At 40.4% G+C, this 19,895-nt stretch overlaps 1 long non-coding RNA gene across 1 annotated transcript; it reads right to left on the bottom strand.

The window, feature by feature from the left end:
• Positions 1–5,437: 5,437 nt before the first annotated feature.
• Positions 5,438–15,857, bottom strand: LOC309854449. Its single transcript, XR_014306240.1, has 2 exons — positions 15,768–15,857; positions 5,438–5,899 (listed from the first exon to the last, which is right to left on the bottom strand). It is a non-coding gene; the product is annotated as an uncharacterized lncRNA (long non-coding RNA).
• Positions 15,858–19,895: the final 4,038 nt, after the last annotated feature.

Raw genomic sequence — 19,895 nt, 5'->3', positions numbered from 1 at the left:
AGTAAAATGATATGACATGGCAACTCACAAGACACCTTCAAAATATCTAATGTAGGGGCACCTGGATGGCTCCTGGGTTAAGTGTCTGCCTTCGGCTCAGGGTCTTAGGATGGAGCCCTGCATCCAGCCCCACATTGGGATCCTTGCTCAGTGGAGAGTCTGCTTTTCTCTTTGCCCCTCCCCCTGCTCATGCTCTCTCTCTCTCTCAAATAAAGAAATAAAATCTTTAAAAAACATATTAAATGTTATCTCAGATGTTATTTGTCCATTTGGGGCATTAGCCTTACAGTTTTCTGATCTTAAACTGTAGTAAAAATCCAGCTTATGTTTACATAAATTCATAGGTAGGCATGTTTATCTGTGTCTATATGTCTAATACTACATCTGTGTCAAACTGTATATCTGTATCTATCTAAAGAAAAATTTCGGAAAATAACTTTTCCTTACTAGACATGGTATGATCTGATATTTTCTGTTCTGTTCCATTATCAGCAATGCTGGTTCCCAGTGAGCTAAACTGTTTTTTTCTATTTGTGAATGGGTCATAACCTCAAGTTTGAAAAACACTCATCTGGAGGACTTCACCTTTTCAAATGCTTGCTGCTTACTTCTCTCCTCCTTCACCCTTTGTTGTGTAAAACTTTATCTGGTCTTTGTCCCTGATTTCTTGGTAGAGAGGTTCTTTTTTAAAAAATAATTAAAAAAAAATTTTTTATAAACATATAATGTATTATTAGACCCAGGGGTACAGGTCTGTGAATCACCAGGTTTACACACTTCACAGCACTCAACATAGCACATACCCTCCCCAATGTCCATAACCCCACCACCCTCTCTCTACCCCCCTACCCCCAGCAACCCTCAGTTTGTTTTGCGAAATTAAGAGTCTCTTATGGTTTGTCTCCCTCCTGATCCCATCTTTTTTCATTTATTCTTTTCCTACCCCCAAACCCCCAACGTTGCATCTCCACTTCCTCATATTAGGGAGATCATATGATAGTTGTCTTTCTCTGATTGACTTATTTCGCTAAGCATAATACCCTCTGGTAGAGAGCTTCTAAAACCTTTGGAATTTCTCAAGTAGAAGTGTCTTTGTTGGGGCACCTGGGTGTCTCAGTGGGTTAAAGCCTCTGTCTTTGGCTCAGGTCATAATCTCAGGGTCCTGGGATCAAGCCCCACATCGGGCTCTCTGCTCAGTAGGGAGTCTGCTTCCCTTCCTCTCTCTCTGCCTGCCTCTCTGCCTACTTGTGATCTCTGTCTGTCAAATAATGAGTAAATTAAAAAAAAAAAAAAAAAAAAAAAAAAGAAGTGTCTTTGTTATTCACCAGTCTCTTGGATCACTGAGTTGATGCTAAGGATTCACCCTTAGATCTGTAGACTGGGGGTCAGTCACCAGAAAGACCAAACACAGGGCTGGGATTTTTCAGCTGACTAACCTTTGGGGAAGGGAAGGTGGCTGGAGATAGAGCTCAGTTACTTGGGCAATGATTTAATCAATTATACCCATTTAATGAAACAATTCTGAACTTTGCAGCTTAGTGAAGTTACCAGTTGGTGAACCCATCGATGTGCTGATAGGGTGATATACCCTAATTCTTTGAGGCAAGGACACAAGCCTTGTAACCCCCACAGTCTTAGCTCATTGTTTGACTATCTCTGAGTTGTGTCCTTTATAAAACTCTAATGATGAGTGATGTAGGAAAGACATTAGGACATAAGACATAAGAATTCAAGAAAGAGGGGTGCCTGGGTGGCTCAGTGGGTTAATCCTCTGCCTTCAGCTCGTGTCATGATCTCAGGGTCCTGGAATTGAGCTCTGAATTGGGCTTTCTGCTTATCGGGGAGCCTGCCTCCCCCCGCTCTCTTCCTGCCTTTCTGCCTACTTATTATCTCTCTCTTTGTCAAATAAATAAATAGAATCTTTTAAAATAAATGAATTCAAGAAAGAATTCTTGAGATGTTTTTGGTGCAAAAGGTGATTTTATTAAAGCACAGGGACAGGACCTGTAGGCAGAAAGAGCTGCACCAGGGTCATTATATACTTTCAAGTTGGAAGGGAGTTTGGGATAGCTTAAGTGTCTAAGGGATTTTGTAAGTAAGGTTTCTAGGACCTTGAGGAAGCTTGCTATTGTTGGAAAAAGGTCATTTATTACCGTCTAATAAAACTTTAGTCATGAGACCCTTCAAATGTGTATTGGTGGACCATATGCTTGGTGGATGACTACCAACACATATCTTGGGAGGTTTAGAGATAAAGCAAAGGAATTTCCAAAGGAATTTTTATATGTTAAAGTAGACTTACAGGATCCTGGGGTGGGGGTGGACAGTGGAGGTTCAGGCTAGGATTGCCTTTTGCCCTTAGCAAAGTATTAACATTGAGACTTTTGAGTCCCTAGAGGAGTGTCATTCTGCCTGTTTCAAGGAGTTGTCAATGGGTTGTAGGTAGTAAGGAAATTTAATATTTTTTCTTCTGCCTTTGTTTCTCCCATCAATAAGTATATTGATTTCTTAAATCCTATGAGTCATTCTGTTGAATTATTGAAACTGAGGGGGTTTGTGGGAACCTTCTCAATTGTAGACAGTTGATTAGAAGTGTTGGTGATGTGGGGACCCCTTGAAATTGCGGCTGGTGTCTAAAGTGGGGGCAGTCATGCTCAGGACCAACTCCTTGACACAAACATTATCAAGGTCCACATAAACCCACTGAAAGCCATTTTATAAATATATTTATTTAAATTTTGTTGTTGTTGTCAATTATTTTATTTTATTGAGTTATAATTGATATATAACATTATGTTATTTCAGGGGTAATACAATGATTTAATATTTGGGTATGTTAAGAAATGATCGCCAAAATAAGTCTAGGTAACATCAGTCACCATACATAGATATAAACATTAATTTGGGGGTGATAAGGACTTTTAAGATTTACTCTCTGAGCTTTTTTAACTCTGCAACAGAGCATTATCAACTACAGACATCATTCTGTACATAACCTCTCCATGACTTATTTAATTTAAAAAATTTTTAATTTAAATTCAATTTAGTAAATATATGCTATATTATTAGTATCGGGTAGAATTTAGTTGCACATCAGTTGCACACAACACCTAGTGCACATTACATCACGTGCCCTCCTTAATGCCCATCACCCAGTTACCCCATCTCCCCACCTCACTCTCCTCCAGCAACCCTCAGTTTGTTTCCTAGAGTTAAGAGTCTCTTATGGTTTGCCTCCGTCTCTGTTTTCATCTTATTTCATAATCGGAAGTTTATAACTTTTGAGCTCCTTCGCCAATTTCATTTACTCCTTTCTACTCCCCCCATCCCCCCTGGCAACTACCAATCTGCTCTCTGTACCTATGACCTTGTGTTTTTTTGTATCTTTGTTTTGTTTTGTTTAGATTCCACATGTAAGTGAGATTATATAGTATTTTTTGTCATTCTCTGTTTGACTTATCTCACTCAGCATAATGCCCTCCAGATTCATCCATGTTGTCACTAATGACAAGATTCCATTCTTTATATATAAATATAAGAAATTTATATATATATATATTTTCACAGTTGTTATATATTTTTATATATTTTTACAATTTTTTATGCATTCATTCATTGATGGACATGTGGTTGTTTCTATATCTTGGCTATTGTAAATAATGCTACAATAAATATGGAGGTGAATGTATCTTTTCAAATTAGTCTTTTCATTTTCTTTGGATAAATGCTCAGAAGCAGAAATAATGGATCATATTGTAGCTCGGTTTTAAATTTTTTGAGTAACCTCCAATTGCTTTCCACAGTGGCTGCACCAACTGACATGTCTACCAATAGCACACAAGTGTCCCCTTTTCTCCATATCCTTAACACTGGGCTGTGTCTTGCCTTTTTGATAATAACCACTCTATCAGGTGTGAGGTGATATCTCATTATGGTTTTAATTTGCATTTGCCTGATGATCAGTGATGATGAGCATCTTTTCATGTACCAGTTGGCTATCTGTATGTCTTCTTTGAAGAAATGACTATTTTCTGTCCATTTTTTAAAAAATTAATCCTCTGTCCATTTTTTTTTTAAATTAGAGAGAGAGAGACAGAGAGAGATGGGGGAGGGACAGAGGGAAAGGGAGAGAGAAATTGAATTTAAATAAAAATTTCTAAAATTCTCCACACCCAGCAGGGAGGCTGCTGCAGGGCTCTGTCTCATAACCCTGAGATTATGAACTGAGCTGAAATCAAGAGTCGGACACTTAACTGATTGAGTCACCCAGGCACCCTACCTTTGCCCATTTTTAGTTGAATTATTTGTTTTCTATCATTGAGTTGCATGAGTTCCATATATATTTTGGATATTAATTCCTTATTGAATAAAAGATTTGCAAATATTTTCTTCCATTCCATGTTTTGCCTTTTCATTTTATTGATGATTTCATTGCTGTGCAGAAGCTTTTTAGTTTGATGTAGTCTCATTTGTTTATTTTTGCTTTTGGAATCAAACTGAAAAAGCCATTGCCAAGACTAACAATATGTAGCTTACCATCAATGTTTTCTTTGAGTTTTATGGTTTCAATGCTTGTATTCAAGTTTTAAATCCATTTTTGAGTTAATTTTTGTGTAGGGTATAAGATACTGGTCCTGTAAAAGGCATTTTAAATGGAATAAAATGCTGTCCCTTTTCTAGTTGGGCATTTGAGAGTGATAGCCTGATAAGTATAACAATATCTCAATTACATTTGTGCATTTTCCCATTTATTTCATGTTTCTTAGAATTTGGACTTGGTTTTCTGTGAGTTTTATTTCATAACTTTTCTTAATTTTTCTAATAGGTTATTGATATTTCCTTTAAATTCTCAACCACCTTACATTAATTATAGACATTAAGCTTTTAGTTGTTTTCTATATTAAAAGCAATTTCTCTGGTTTTATCTGGATATCTTTGTTCTGCAGAGTCAGTGTTCGGTATCTGTGCCTGCCTCATATACTCATTTTCAGCTATCAGCAAATTTGATACCAGCCCAGCCTAGCATAGTTTTATGTGATTGTCAACATTTTAATTCTGAATTTCTTTTTTTTCCCCCACTAATTTAGTGGTACCATATAAATACAAGATGCCTGGTTAAAATTGAAATTGAGAATACATGAGTTTTATGCCTTCATTTGCTAAGTCTGTTAGCTCTACTCTAATTATTCTTATAATAATGGAAAAGAATAACTGGCTTTTAGAAATTTTCAGGTAGGGTGCACAGCTTCTGCACACAAAAACATCAATCATACTTAATTCCACACTGAATTCAGTATTATTAAACTAGAAATGTGAGATTTAACATTGAATTTAACACCAAAGGTGTGAATTTTAAAGCAGATTATGAGACATTCAAGATTCACTTTATCTAATTGTCTTTTGTATCCTGAATTTTGAAAAAAATAAAACAAAAAACTTTTTAAGTTCCCAAAGAGTTTATATAAACATTATTAGATAAGAGCCGGTTCTATCCCCACTACTGGCTTTCTTATAAAATCTGTCCAAACTCACACAGCTGCCAAAAGGTTTATCAGAGATGAAATCTCAAGTTTCTCCTCCACCTCTTCGGTTCAGTAGCCACTTAAGATTGGGATAATTACATACATTTTAGGGGTCCAATGGTCCCAACCAAATCCAAAATCATCGTCAGCTCCTCCCCTTCCTAAAAGTTGCATACTTCCTGCTGAATGGTGTGGTGGTGCTTTCTGTCAGCCTCTTCAGCCTCTTCATGTCAGGAACCATGTAGCTTTCCTTCTTCTTCTTTTCCTTTTTTTCAAACAAACGAGTATAGTATGTTTTGAAAGGAACCTGGAAGTCGAACACTTTTTAGTTGGCCGATCTTGGAGCCATCTCTCTCGAAACTAGATTCCTTGCGAGCCTGGGGGAATGATAGAGGTCAGGGAAAGGTCAGGCGGTGGGGTGTGCTCCTTGGAACTGTCATAGGATGAAGAAATGGCGGCTTATGGTCTGTCAGTTTGTATTAAGTTTCAGAAAGAAAAATAAAGGTTACTTTGATCTCTTCCTGGTCATGCATGATAATAGGGCTCAAAATCCTTGTCCCAGTTCAGGGACACACCAGCTCCCAGATCAAATGAGTCATACACACAAACGAGTCGAGTCTGTGGCTGTGAGTCACATGAAATAGTTTAGAACAAAATTACGCACATCTCATGAGTTGAAGAATTTTTAGAAAAACTTTGGTACTGCCCAAGGTTCAGATGTACATAAAAGTGACAATTCAAATTTAGAACTATTTGACTCAAAAATATTGGTTAGTATTTTATAAGGCCAGCCTTGTGAGCATTTTAAGGTAAATATCTCATTTAATCTTCACATAGGTACACAGTATTATTCTCATTTTATAATTAAGAAACTGAGGCTCAGCAAGCAAGCTTACTTGTGCTCAGTGTCACTCAGCAAATTGTAGCAAGCAGGTTAGGGTTCCAAACCTGCCCTTTTAGCAGTTCTGTATCGCCTATGATATGTGTTTTCTATAGTTATGGACTTCTTACTTGCTACATCATTGGTGGCATTGGTTTTTTTTTTTTTTTTAATATTTAGAAATGCCACACTGACATTGATTTTGAGAACTAGTCAAACTTGGTGGTTTTGAATATCTCTGTAAATCATTTTAATCTTAAAATGAGATTGTCTTCTCAGCAATGCAATGAGTATGGGAACAGAAGCAAGCAGAAATTTTAGAGGAAGGATAAGGTTTTTGGCCTGTTGAAAGCTATTGGTCCAGCATGGGCAATACACAGTAAAAAGCTATTTCTGAGAAAAAAAAAAAAAAATAGATTGTATCTGTTCATTTGTCAAAGAGAGAGAGCATAAGGAGGGGGAGACGCAGAGAGAGAAGCAGGCTCCCCACTGAGCAAGGAGCTCCACGTGCATGTGACCTGAGCTGGAGGCAGATGCTTAACTGACTAAGGCATCCAGGCATCCCAGTAAAAAGCCATTTAAGCTAAGTTTAATTTGTTTGAGTTTGGTAACAGTTGGGGAGTAAGGATGAGGAAAAGGTATGTTGACAGAGAGACATTAAAAGGATTATAACTCATAGAAGAGGCTAGGAACAAGAAAGTATTATTTGTGCAATAAATTATATATACAATAAATAAAGCACAAATTAAAATACACACATACATGCATTCATACATACACGAGCTCCATATTATGACTAGTTGAGGCAAAGACGCACGGAGCCAGAGAGGCTGACAGAAAGAGAGTGTCAGGAGAGGCTAACTAGAAGCTAACCAGAAGCTCCTAAGACCTTACAGCATAGACATCTCTGATTGGCTAATAAGAGCCATCATTACCAATAATATCTAACCTCAATTACTTCTTGTTACGTGCCAGGACCTCTTGTCTGTGTTAACTCATTTAATGCTGATAAAGGTAATTCATATTGGGGTCCAAAAATGGAGGCCTCCTCAGTGGCCCAGCCTACATCACAACTTAAGTTAGCCGAGCTTACAAGGAACACCTGTCATAATCCCCCATATTGTAACAAACTCTAGTCATAATCCCCCAAATCAGCTTTAGCTCACTCAGCCCGCCCTGGGAAATAGAACTTGCTAGTCTTTTAAGGAACCCCCCGAACTCCTAGTCAGTCATGTGTGTCTCCACGTAGTCACTTCTACCATTCTATAAAACTGGCAATTGCCCTGCAATCCTCCGGATCAGTGCTCCACTGCTTGTGATGCGCTGTACTGCCCCAGCACATGGATTGTTTTTCCTTGCATAAAGGACATCTCACTGGTCACTAAATTGTTTCAGTTTTGTCATTGGGCAATACTAACAACAATTCCAAGCCTTAGAACTATTATGGTAAACGGGGTTTACCTTGTGGCGGACATTGAGTCTAAAGACACAATTAAGCCAAAGGGTAAGAAAAGGAATGGTTTACTTATTTTACTTATTTACAACAAGTAAGGGAGAACACCGGGGATCTTTCCCAAAGCAATGTCCCCCCCGAACAACAAAACTGGGGAAGTTTTAAGCTAAGGGTGCATGCATATTCATGAATGGGCTTTCACAATGGGGAATAAACATGGAATTGGAGCAGAAGTCATCTAGAGGTGACTGAGTCCAGGTCAAGGTCATGCAGGTAGCCGGGGTCAGAATCATCAATTCTCTGGCTCCTACTGATCCATGTCCGAGTGCTCAAAGGGGCTTAGATCATGCAAAGATAACTCAAGAAGGTGCCTTGGATCAGTCTTCACTTTTGAATCAGCACTGGGAGTTTTGCCACTGATTTGCTGTCCTTCGTGTGATTAGGCTATTTCCTGGCCGGATAGTGGCTATTTGTTGTTACATTCTTTCACAAGGTGGATGGGGACCTAAATTGACTTTTCTTATCTCAAGAGAGCTATGTCTGTCTTTTTCTAGGAACCCCTAACTCTTTCTGCTTACAAAACTATCATTATTCCCATTACAGATAAGGAAATTAAGGCAGAGAGATATTCTATTTGTCCAAGTCTTCACAACAATAAGGACATGTGTATCTGTTTGCAAGTCCCAAATTAACTTCTGCTGGAATTTTCTCACACTACTCAGAAAACAGGTGAAGTGTGTCAGGGAGGAAAAATAATTTTCCCTCTACTCTTCTAGGTTCTTGGCTGAGATACTGTTACTGAACCATCTATCCAAGCTGCTAACTCAAGAAATGAACGAAATTAATTAATAAGCTTTGGTACATTGCCACAGCCACCTGCTCCATCCTGGAGATCTTGAAGATGCTGGACAAATCAAAAGCATAGTTCCTGGGCTGGGTTTACCAACACTGTTGCTGAACACACTCAGATGACTCTTTGCAAGATAAACTAGTAACTCCAATAACTCAAGAGACAAGAGTTTGGAAAAGAGAAAGGGAGATATTTATTTTGAATGCTGGCAGCCAGGGGCGGTGGCAGGCTAGAGCCTTAAAAACTAACTTCTCTCCTGGCATGACAGACTCCTAGAGCTTTATAAGGAGAGGTTCAAATGGGCGAGTGACAGAGAGCCGGCAAAAGATCATGGGTGTGTGTGTGTGTGTGGGGGGTCAGCCATGTGTTCAATCCATGATCATGGGCAGGGAAGGGGATTTGTGGGGTGTAGTCTTCTAGGCATTCCATTGCTATAGGGCTTTTCTGGTCTGGTGATTGGGATGTTCCAGGTCATTGCAAAACACCTTCCTCAATTCCTCAAGAAAGTGCAATTAGAAATAAACACAGTGGGTTTTAGTTAGAGTATGAGTTAAGCAGTTTTATCTATTTTTGGTTTTAATTGTTGGAATCTAGTTGAGCAAGAGGGCTGGCCAATAATACCACTGTAATAAAAAGACAGATTAATAGAAGAAAAACAAAGTTTACTAACACGTATACTTTCCATGTACATGGGAGATACCAAAAAACAAAACAAAACTAACTCTCAGAAATGCCCACGCTGCCACCTTAAATAACCAGTAGCTTAATACTGAAGAAAATATGGAGGGGAGTCTAGTTATGGGAGGTTACCAGGAAAAGCATCAACAAGGGTAAGGTTGTTAGGAGATTTAAGTTCTTGCCTTTTCCTTTGATAAGAGTTTCTAGAGATTTAAGAGTCCTTCTCTTCTTGGTGCAGAGAGGGAGACACCTTACAAATGGAGATTTCCCTTAAAAATGTAAATGTCTCCTACAAAAGGGTAATTTTAAAAGATTTTCAGAGCTTTCCCTGTGCCTGCAGTTTCATAAAAATAAGCAGCTCAAAATAATCAATATGTCAGAGGTAAATTTTGGTGAGGTGTATTTTGCTCCCCCACGAGTGGAAATGGTTAGTCTTTTTAGCTTTGATTACTGTTTTTTTATATAGTTCCATAATGATATTCTTGGTGCTTTAAAACCCTTAAATAATAAGTTTCTTAAATTTTTAATGTACAGAGAGATCCCTTATATTCATTACCTCAGTCTCCCTAAAAAACCTTATATAAACTATTATTTCACCCATTTTATTATTTATTTATTTATTTATTTTTAAGAAAGATTTTACTTATTTACTTGACAAGAGAGAGACAAAGTGAGAGAAAGAACACTAGCAGGGGGAGTGGGAGAGGGAGAAGCAAGCTTCTTGCTGAGCAGGGAGCCCCATGCCGGGCTTGTGTGTCTAGATCCCAGAACGCTGGGATCAGGACTTGAGCCTAAGGCAGACGCCTAATGACTGAGCCACCCAGATGGCCCTATTTGGTAAATTCAGGTAACTCATATTTGGTCACTGGGTATATTGGAAAACTGGTCCTCAGAACTTGGTCCTGTAGGGGATGAAATTTTTTTTCCTTCTACCATCATAGGTTCTCTAGCAGGTGTCCTTGAGATGAGACTGGCCAGAGACAGATGAACAAGACAAAAACAAACAGAAGTTTATTAGCACGTGCATTGGCTTATACAAAGCAACATCCAGAGATGGGTAACTCTAAGGGGTTAGAATTTGGGATTATATGTCATTTTCAGCTAAAACCAAGGCATCAGGATTTTGGTCTTCCGGGCTGGGGCAGCAAGCTATGGAAGGTGACCTGGGAAAGTAGGGTAAGTAGACATTATTTAGGCATGTTTGTTATGCAGATTGAAGTCACTGCCTCTCCATTGATGAAAGTAGGAGTCTGCTTCCTGGTAAGGGAGAGAGAGAGAGAGAGAGAGACATTTCTACAAATGGAAACTTCCTTTTAAATACAGATTTCCTCCAGAAAAGGAACCCCTGGCCTGTTTTTAGAGCTTTTCTTTTATCTGCTGGTGCTCAGTGACCTTTGCTCAAATCCATATGTCAAAGAAACATATTTTGGGATGGCATACTCTGGTACCCTCAGCCCTATGGAGAAGTCCTTGGATATGGTGATAACTTTTAAAATACAACATCAGGGGCGCCTGGGTGGTTCAGTGGGTTAAAGCCTCTGCCCTCAGCTAAGGTCATGGTCTCAGGGTCCTGGGATAGAGCCCCACATTGGGCTCTCTGCTCAGCAGGGAGCCTCCTCCTCCTTTCTCTCTGGCTGCCTCTCTGCCTACTTGTGATCTCTGTCAAAGAAATAAATAAAATCTTAAAAAAAAATACATCAAAGGCATGATCCCTGAGAAAAATTAATTGATAAACTGACCTTCATTAAAATCAAAACCTTCTGCCTGCAGAAGACACTGTCAAAAAAATGAAAAGACAAGCCACAGACTGTGAGGGAGAAAATGTTTTCAAATGCATATCTGGTAGAGGATTGTTACCTGAAATGTACATAGAACTCTTAAACCTCAACAGTAAGAAAAGAAGCAACCTGATTAAAAAAATGGACCAAGGACCTGAACGGATGCCTCACCAGAGAAGATATTGTAGGGGCTAAAGGCAGGACTCCTCAAGATGGGCCACTTTGGTATGAGCATTATTTTGAGTTAAAAGAAACCCAAACCCAGCAGATTCAAGAAAAGCTCTTTGCCTCCTTCTCAACTTCCTGCTTATACCAGGAACAGGGCTATGATCAGAGACTCCCCTTTACCTCAGAAATTTATCTACCTAACAGAGCAACTTTTGTTTTCCAAACATCTTCTTTCACTTTGTGCTAACCATCTTTCTCCCCTTTATAACCTGGGCCTTACCCCTCTCCTTAGCTTGTATAAGCATCAAGTTGCCTGCCTGTCTTTGAAATGTCCATGTCTGTGTGGTCTCCCTGTATATATGCTATTGAATTTGATTTTCTCCTGTTACTCTGTCTCATGTCAATTTGATTCTTAGTCCAGTTAGAAGGTTCTTAAAGGGTCGAAGAAATTCTTCCTCCCCAACACTATGCAGATGACAAATAGGCACATGAAAAGATACTCAAGATCACATATCTTTAGGCATATGCTGATTAAAACAACAAGATACTACTACACACCTATTAGAATGGCCGAATTCTGGAAAACTGACAACTTCAAATGCTGGTGAGGATGTGGAACGATATGAAGTCTCATCCTTTGCTGGTGGGAATGGAAAATGGTACATCCACTTTGGGAAAACAGTCTGGCACTTTCTTGCAAAACTAAATATATTCTTAGTGTATGATCCAGTCATCATGCTCCTATCCACCCAAGTGAGTTAGAAAATTATGTCCACAAAGAAACCTGCACATGGACGTTTATAGAACCTTTATTCATAAGTGCCAAAACCTGGAAGCAATCAGGATGTCCTTCAGTAGGTGAATGGCTAAATAAACTGTGTATTCCCAGACAATGGAATATTAATTAGCACTAAAATGAAATGAGCAATCACACCATGAAAAGACATGAAGGAATCTTAAATGCAAGTTTTAGTTAAAAGAAACCAATCTAAAGGGGCTGTCTACTATAGGGTTTCAACGATATGGCATTCTGTACAAGGCAAAATTATAGAGGCATTAAAAAGATCAGTGGATGGGGAGGGTATGGGCTATGGTGAGTGCTGTGAAATGTGTAAGCCTGATGATTCACAGACGGTACCCCTGGGGCAAATAATACTTTATATGTTAAAAAAAATTAATTAAAAAGAAAAAGATCAGTGGTTTCCAGGAATTAGGAGTGAAGGAGGGAGGGACAGGTAGCACACTGGGATTTTTAGGACAGTGGAGCTACTCTGTATGGTACTATTATGGTGGACACATGCCATTATACATTTGTCAAAACCCATAGAAAATCCAACATCAAGACTGAGCCCTAACCTACTGTATGGGCTTTGGGTGATAATGGTGTGTCAATCAATGTAGGTTTTGTCAGTTGTGACAAATGTGCCCCTCTGGTAGGGGATTTCGAAAACAGGAAAGGCTGTACCTGTGTTGGGGCAAGGGATATATGGGAAGTCTCTGTATTTTCTGCTCAGTTTCATTTTGAGCCTAAAACCGCTCTCAAAAAGTAAAATCTATTCAATGACAGCAGCAAGTAGGTCCTATGGATATAAATCCATTTCTTTATTGGCCTAAACTCTTGCCTTAGACTTTATATTGGCCTGGGACTTAATAATGTCTTCTTGGTGTGATTTTCTTCTGGTCCCAGGGTGCTGGAAATCTCTGCTGGCCACTGTGTGTGGATGTGTGGCCCTTCTGACTCTGGTACCACTAGGGTTACCTGAGAAGCCTGCCCTTCTCACCCCTTCCTGGCTCTCAGACAGCGTCTCATCTTCTTGGCTCTGACTTCTCACTCTTAGCCTCCTACCCCAGCATTGTCTGGGAGTCATGATCAAGAGAGATATTGAGAACCAAGAGAAGCAGATTGTTTTTTAAATATACACCTGATTGCCCACCTAAACAAAAGCCACTCGAGGACAGAGAATATGCTCACATTTTTTTTTTTTTCTTACACCAGGATATCATACAAGTTAAGAGCATAAACTAAGAAAGACCTGTATTTGATTTCTATACTATAAATAAAGCTGCTCCAAGCATTCTTGTACAGATCTTCTCGTGGACATATGTTTCCATTTCCCTTGGGAAAGATTTCTTGAGAGGAATTTCTGCACTATAATATTCATTTAGTTTTATGTAAAACTCTTAAAATGTTTCCAAAGTAGGTGCATCATTTTATCTTAATGCCATTTGATCTTGGAGGAGTAAATTTAACTTCTTAGAGTGTTAGTTTTCTCTTCTGAGGATAGTGGGGATAATAAAATCTACCCCAGGATTTTGAAAGAATTAAAGAATAAGGTATGATAGGGATAACAGAGAGCTTGGCACAAAATAATTTCTCAATAAAAGCAACTTTTCTCTTTTGGTTGCCATTCTTGATTTTCTGAACATTACTTTATGGAGAATTTCAAAGCCACTGAAAAGAGGACACAGTAAGCACCATATACCAAGTCCTAGATCTTACAAGTCACATTTTCCCACACTTACTAAAGTAAGTCTTTGCATACATTAATCCATTTTTTAATGTACTTCATGGTAAGTTATGGACTTTAGTATATTTCCCACTAAATACCTCATTATATGTATCATTAATTAGAATTCAATACCTGTTTATGGTTTTTTCTTTTCCCTCCGAGGTAAAATTTACACAGAATGAAAAACACATATCTGAAATATATCATCATCAGTTTTGACAGATGCATAAAATTGTGGAACCCAAAACTGGTCAAAATACAGAATTTTTCCTTCACACCCAGAAAGTTCTCTCTTACCCCTTTCCAATCATTATCCTCACCCCCCAACAAGGCAATCATTCTTTTTCATTTCTCAATTACACAGATTAATTTTGTGTGTCCTAAAATTCATGTAGAATTTACTACATTCTCTTTTGAGAAGTCTCCTCTTGCTCAGCCTAGTATTTTCATGTCCATCCATGCTTATTACTTTATGGAAATACGCTGGCATCTATTTACCTGTTCTCTTACTTATGGCCACCTGGATGGCTTCTACATTTTGCCTCTTCTGAATAAAGCCAGTAAGAACACTCTTGTGTAAATCTCCTGGTGGTCATATGTCTTCCATTGGGGAGGAATTCCCGAGCGGAACTGCTGAGCCATGAGTGTTGTTCAGCTTATATAAAACTGCTAATTCCTTTCAAAGGGGTTGTACCATTTATACTCCTACCAACTCCCATTACTCTTTTGAATTTTAGCCACTTGAGTGAGCATGTAGGGTCTTTCCCTTTCCCCCATGTAGATCCATTTCCCCCATGACTAGTGATGTTGAGAACCCCTTCTGTGCTTACTGGCTACATGCATGTCTTTCTCTGGGAAGCGTTTATTCAAATCCTTTTTGCCCGGTTTTTGTTTGTTTGTTTGTTTGTTTTTTAACTGGACTGTTTGTGCAGTTAGTACCATTGCTGGCAGGACACAGAGGAGAGGGGCAGCCAGACACTCTGATGGGGAGATAAGGAGAATGAAAGAAAGGGAGGCTCAGGCAGCGGGACACATGCATCTTTGTGAGTCCCAGAGTTCCCCGGGTAGCCCTCCTCCTTTGTGTGGGACTCCGCATCCAGAGAGGCACTTTCTCCTGTGCTTTTTGTCAGGCTGAACTCAGGGCAGAGTTTCCTGCTGCGAAGGCTTTTGCATTCGGCTCACACAAAAGCAGTGGAGACCGGTTCCGTTTGGGGTTTTCCCCAAAGCAAACCAAGACAAGACTTGAGTGCGGGGAGCCCACCTGGCAGGTGCTCTTGGGAAGCAGGCCCAGGGAGTAGGCGTGGGAGTGGCCGAGGGAAGGAAGGTCGGTGGGCTGTGCTTCCGGTTGGGGTCGCTGCTGCAGCCCCCAGGGCTTCTTCCTTCTGGAACGGCTTCTGGGAACCCCGCAGCCGGCCTCTGGAGCATTGTTCCCAGCAGGCCTGTCCCCTCCGGCAGCTGACCGGTGTTGTGAACTCCCCTGCACTTCCAGATCTCACGCTGGGGGAGTGGGGCTGTGACCCGAGGGCCCAGGCACGTGACTACACAGGCACAAGCCAGCTAGTGAGTATGCAGGGCAGTCCTTTCTGAGGACCTCAGCCTGGAGATGGAGATGGAGGATCGGAGGATCGCCTAGCTCCCTGTGCAGGGACAATTCAACGACTCCCCCGCCCCAGGCACTGAGGCCCTCCCCTGAATCAGTCACCTGCTGGCTCTGGCCTCCAGGGCTCCCTTTCTCTCTCCTCTCCAGTACCCCCTGCCTTCTCCCCCCTGCCAAATTCCTCTGCCCTCCTGCCCCAAGCATGGGACGTCTGGTACTGAGGCCCTGGGGCTCAGCTTCTACCCCAGAGTAGATGCATTCACTCAACCCCTCAATATGGACAGCCTCAAGTATTTATTCTCATTTTTACACTCCATTTCCACAAGCTCACCTGCCCAGATCCTGGCTGGCTTCTTCAGCCTACTTGGGTTTTCATTCTTGCCGGTCTCATTCCTGTCTACGTCTACTCTGTGCTCCACCCAACTGTGCCTGTCACCCAGTTAGGAACAACAGCTCTTGTTTTCTTCAGGGAGACAATTAGGTCACTTGATGAAGAAATTTCCACTGAGAGCAACGGTTTAACGACGCTCACCCTCACCGTCAGCCCATTCGCTCCTGTCTGTCTCGCACCCTCTCTGGGCCAGCGCCAGGACTCCTTCCCTCTGCTTTATCTTTACTATTTCCTCCACAAAGTAAAAACTTTGCCTTTTAATTTTTCCCACGTCTCTTTAAATCTACCTGGCTCCCTGCTTCTGTTTTTTCTTCCCAGGCCCCAGCAAACTTCCCCTGTAGTTAACTAAATATATGCCCTTTCAAAAGTATCACCGAGCTTAATTATAACGATGCCTCTCCTTTCTCTGTTCTGCTACCCTGTGTTTCAGATCTGGGTCACGTCCAACTACAGACTTCTCTTTAGGAAGCTATGGCTTACCTATTCTGCAACGAACTGAAACCAGTCCCCTTGCTGTTTTGGCTGGTGGAGAACAAGGCTGGCAGGAACTCAGCTTCCTCAGAAGTAGAGCACAGAGCCTTAAGAGCCGGGAGGTAGCTGACCCACCAGGTTCCCACAGCAGCCCTGCAATCTTGTTGTGAGCACACCCTCAGGAACAGAGCTGCCTGCGTCCAAATGCTGGACCTGTGATTTACTTAGCTGTTGACTCAGAGCAAGGACTTAACTTTGCTATATACCTCAGTTTACTCATCTTGAAGATGGGTGCAATAATAGTACCTATCTTTTTTTTTTTTTTTTTTTTTTTTTTTAGTTGAGAGAGAGCACACAGGAGCTGCGGAGGAGCAGAGGAAGAGGGAGAAGCACACTCCCTGCTGGGCAAGGAGTCCAAAGCAGGGCTCCATCCGGGGACTCCAGGATCATGACCTGAGCCGAAGGCAGATTCTTAACCGAATGAGCCATCTCACTGAGCGAACATTAATGGAAACAGAACACTTAGAGAGGGCTTTATACAGCAAGTACTGAACATGTATGTTCTTATTACCATCATGTTGCTCCATCAGGGAGACACACACCATCTGTAGGATTTTTTGGCTCTTTTGCTTCCTGAGACTTTTAGGTTTGGGAGCAGAGCTGCCTTGACAGGATAAGGCATTTGCTCATTCCTCTGGTCAGTGCAGTTTTCAGACTATGCAGGGGAGGTAGATTAGAACTAAATCTTAAAGATGGAGAGAAGAGACCGTCCCATCCCATGGCGATGTGCTAGCCTCTCTTCCAACTTGGGAGACTCTTTCCTGTGTCTCAGGTAGGCGTAGCGATTGGCGCATAATACAGAGTTTCTTCAAGTCTTGTAACTTCTGTTCGGTGCAGCGAGAGGGACTGTAATGTCTGCTACCTGTTTTTATGGTACAGGGAATCTTTTCTTCTCTTTTACAAAACAGCTATGACTTTTCCACCTCTCACCTTCAGAAATCTCAACATCAGAGACAGAGCAACTTCTATATCCTATTTTCTAGCTCTGCACTTCTGCTGAATTTTCATTTTAATAGTTAATGGTAGTGGCTTACGTTTAGCAATTGCTTATCACATGGCAGGAATCTCACATGGATTATCGCATTCAATCCTCCTGGTGAGCCTGGGGTAGGCAGTCCATGACAGCAATCAACTGGGAGCTCTCTGAAGCCTACACAAGGTCACATCGTGGTTCCCCCATGTTCTTGGGACTTGGTGGAGAATTCTTAAACTTCTCTGTTTTCATTTCTTCACTTGACAATAGTGTTCAACTGTGCCCTCCCCATTGGGTGGTTGTAAAGAAGTAAATAAAATACTTAAAACAGCATCTGGAACACAGTAGACATAAGTCAGTAAATATAAGCTGTAATCATGCAGATGAGAAAACAGAGACAGAGAAAGGTAGTTCAGTGGCCTCGATCACACAGCTCATCAGCTAAGCGGGTAGGATTTGAAAACAGGCACTCCAAGTCCAGAGCCCACACTCCTAACCTCTATGGTACCGTATATCATGAAAACACAAACTGACGGATTTTGTCCCGGTGCTAAACAATTCTAAGAGGAAGCAAAATATTGAGACCAGACAAAAGTAAGTTAGCTGCTTACTCCAAGAAATAATTGCTCCTCAAAGATAAGACTGTGAACCAACTGAAATTGTTTATTTATCAGTATTAACATCATTGACGGGAGCCACTTTAAGACTTTCTCCTCACTAGGGAGAGTTCCACCCATTCGAAAATATGGCATCCCTTCTGCCCAATGCTGGCTATTTTCTTGCTTTGCGGAAAATCCCTCAGCCAAGCCCCTCAAATGCCATAAATATCCTTCCCCGCCTTGTCCTTCTGATTTCCTATTAAGACTCTGTCAAGGTGTCACCCCCTCATTGCAGTAAGCCTAATAAACTTGTCTTTGAGTGATAAGTTTTCCACATGGTATTTGGGGGAGCCATTAGCCAACCATCCTGGAAGTTCCACTGAGATCTACATAGGAGCCCTTGGCTGTTGAGGCCCAGGACCCTTGACTCATGAGTGGGTGCTCCTGTGGGGCCCTTGAGCCTTCCACTCAAGACTTGCTTCCACTGTGAGAATTGGTGGGACCCAGGTTCTGTCTGAACTCCTGACTTCTTATTTGATATTGCTGAGTTTATTTCAAATAAGTTTATTTTGTCTCCTAGAATGAGAGACCGTTTTAAGAATCCTTTCATTATCTGATTAAATATGAACATTATTATCTGTGGTAAAAAAAAAACTGCCTCAGTATGAACACCTCCACTCCACTTGTTGCCATGTACCCTCCTCACCTTCTCCTGTGAGGTAGGGGCGGAAGTCTAAAGGGAAGGATGGGCACAGGCTCCAGAAACCCATCCTCCAGACAACTCTAACGGTTGATGATCAGTCATTAGACTGATGTTCTTTGGACAAACTTTGGCTTGGGTCACCTCTTCAAAAACGTATCAGAACTTCCCTCAGTCTTATCTTTGTATCCCTGAGAAATGTTTTATTTTGTTTCTTCTGCCCTTTGTTTAGGAAATTCTTTGGGCTTCCAATTAGTGATGACTGGTCTGTAGGCATACTCTAGAGACAAGAAATTGTTCAAGAACCATTCCTACTGTCTGTTGCAGTTCTCGTGGGACCTTCTCAGTGTGTTTGGCCCTCTGGGACCAACACCTGCTCCCTTAAAGCTTCAACTTAAGTGTATGCCTCTCTAATTGGCATCATTACACTATGTTTGAACTGGAATTGCAATGACCACTTTGAGAAACTTTTGACACAATCATGATTTTCTATTTGAACTATACATTAGAACATAAAGGGGAAGAAACCCTCAGAAAGGATCATCTGCTTTTTTGATCTAAGAGATTATTTAAAACAGGATATTCCTTTTTACTTTATAGTGTTGGTGCCTAAGTGTTTTGTCTGAGTGTGTGCATGTGTGTGTGTAAATGAGAGAGAGACTGGTCTTCCTTGTGCACCTTTCTTCTCTGTGAGGAAAGAAGGTAATTAGCTTTTTACAGTGATGATTTCATATTTGAAGCCAGCGCCCTCTCTCCTGTCTACTTTTCCTTCCTCTCCATTTTCAACTTCTCTCAGAAAACTTTGGAGATTAATGGATCATACATAATTGAGTTTCATTTTTAAAAAGAAGACTTTTACCACATAAGGGTAATTTAATTTTAGCTTATAGAAACTCTACATACTTTTCTCTGTTCTTATTACCTCATAAAAAATGTTAGCTTAATATTTTAGGTAAGGCAAGATATGGGTATAATTTCTCATGATTAAAATTTGAAAAAAATTCTGTATTAGCTCTATGAGCCCAATAAGTTATTACTGTAACCACAAATTATTTAATTTTTAAAAATACAAATTTGTACTTAGTCCAGTTAAATTTTAATTATGAATATGCTCTAATCTTATGAGCCTTGTGAAATTGTAAGGGCTTAATGCATCGGTAAATTTTGTAATATCTAGACCTTCAGTTAGCTTTAAGACCTTAAACTAATATTAGTTTAAGCTAATTAGTAAATAATATATGTATACTTCAACCATGTCTATGTAA

Source organism: Mustela nivalis (genome assembly GCF_964662115.1).
Source record: "Mustela nivalis genome assembly, chromosome: 2".
Classification (NCBI taxonomy): Eukaryota; Metazoa; Chordata; class Mammalia; order Carnivora; family Mustelidae; genus Mustela; species Mustela nivalis.
This window is presented reverse-complemented; position numbering and strand designations above follow the sequence as displayed.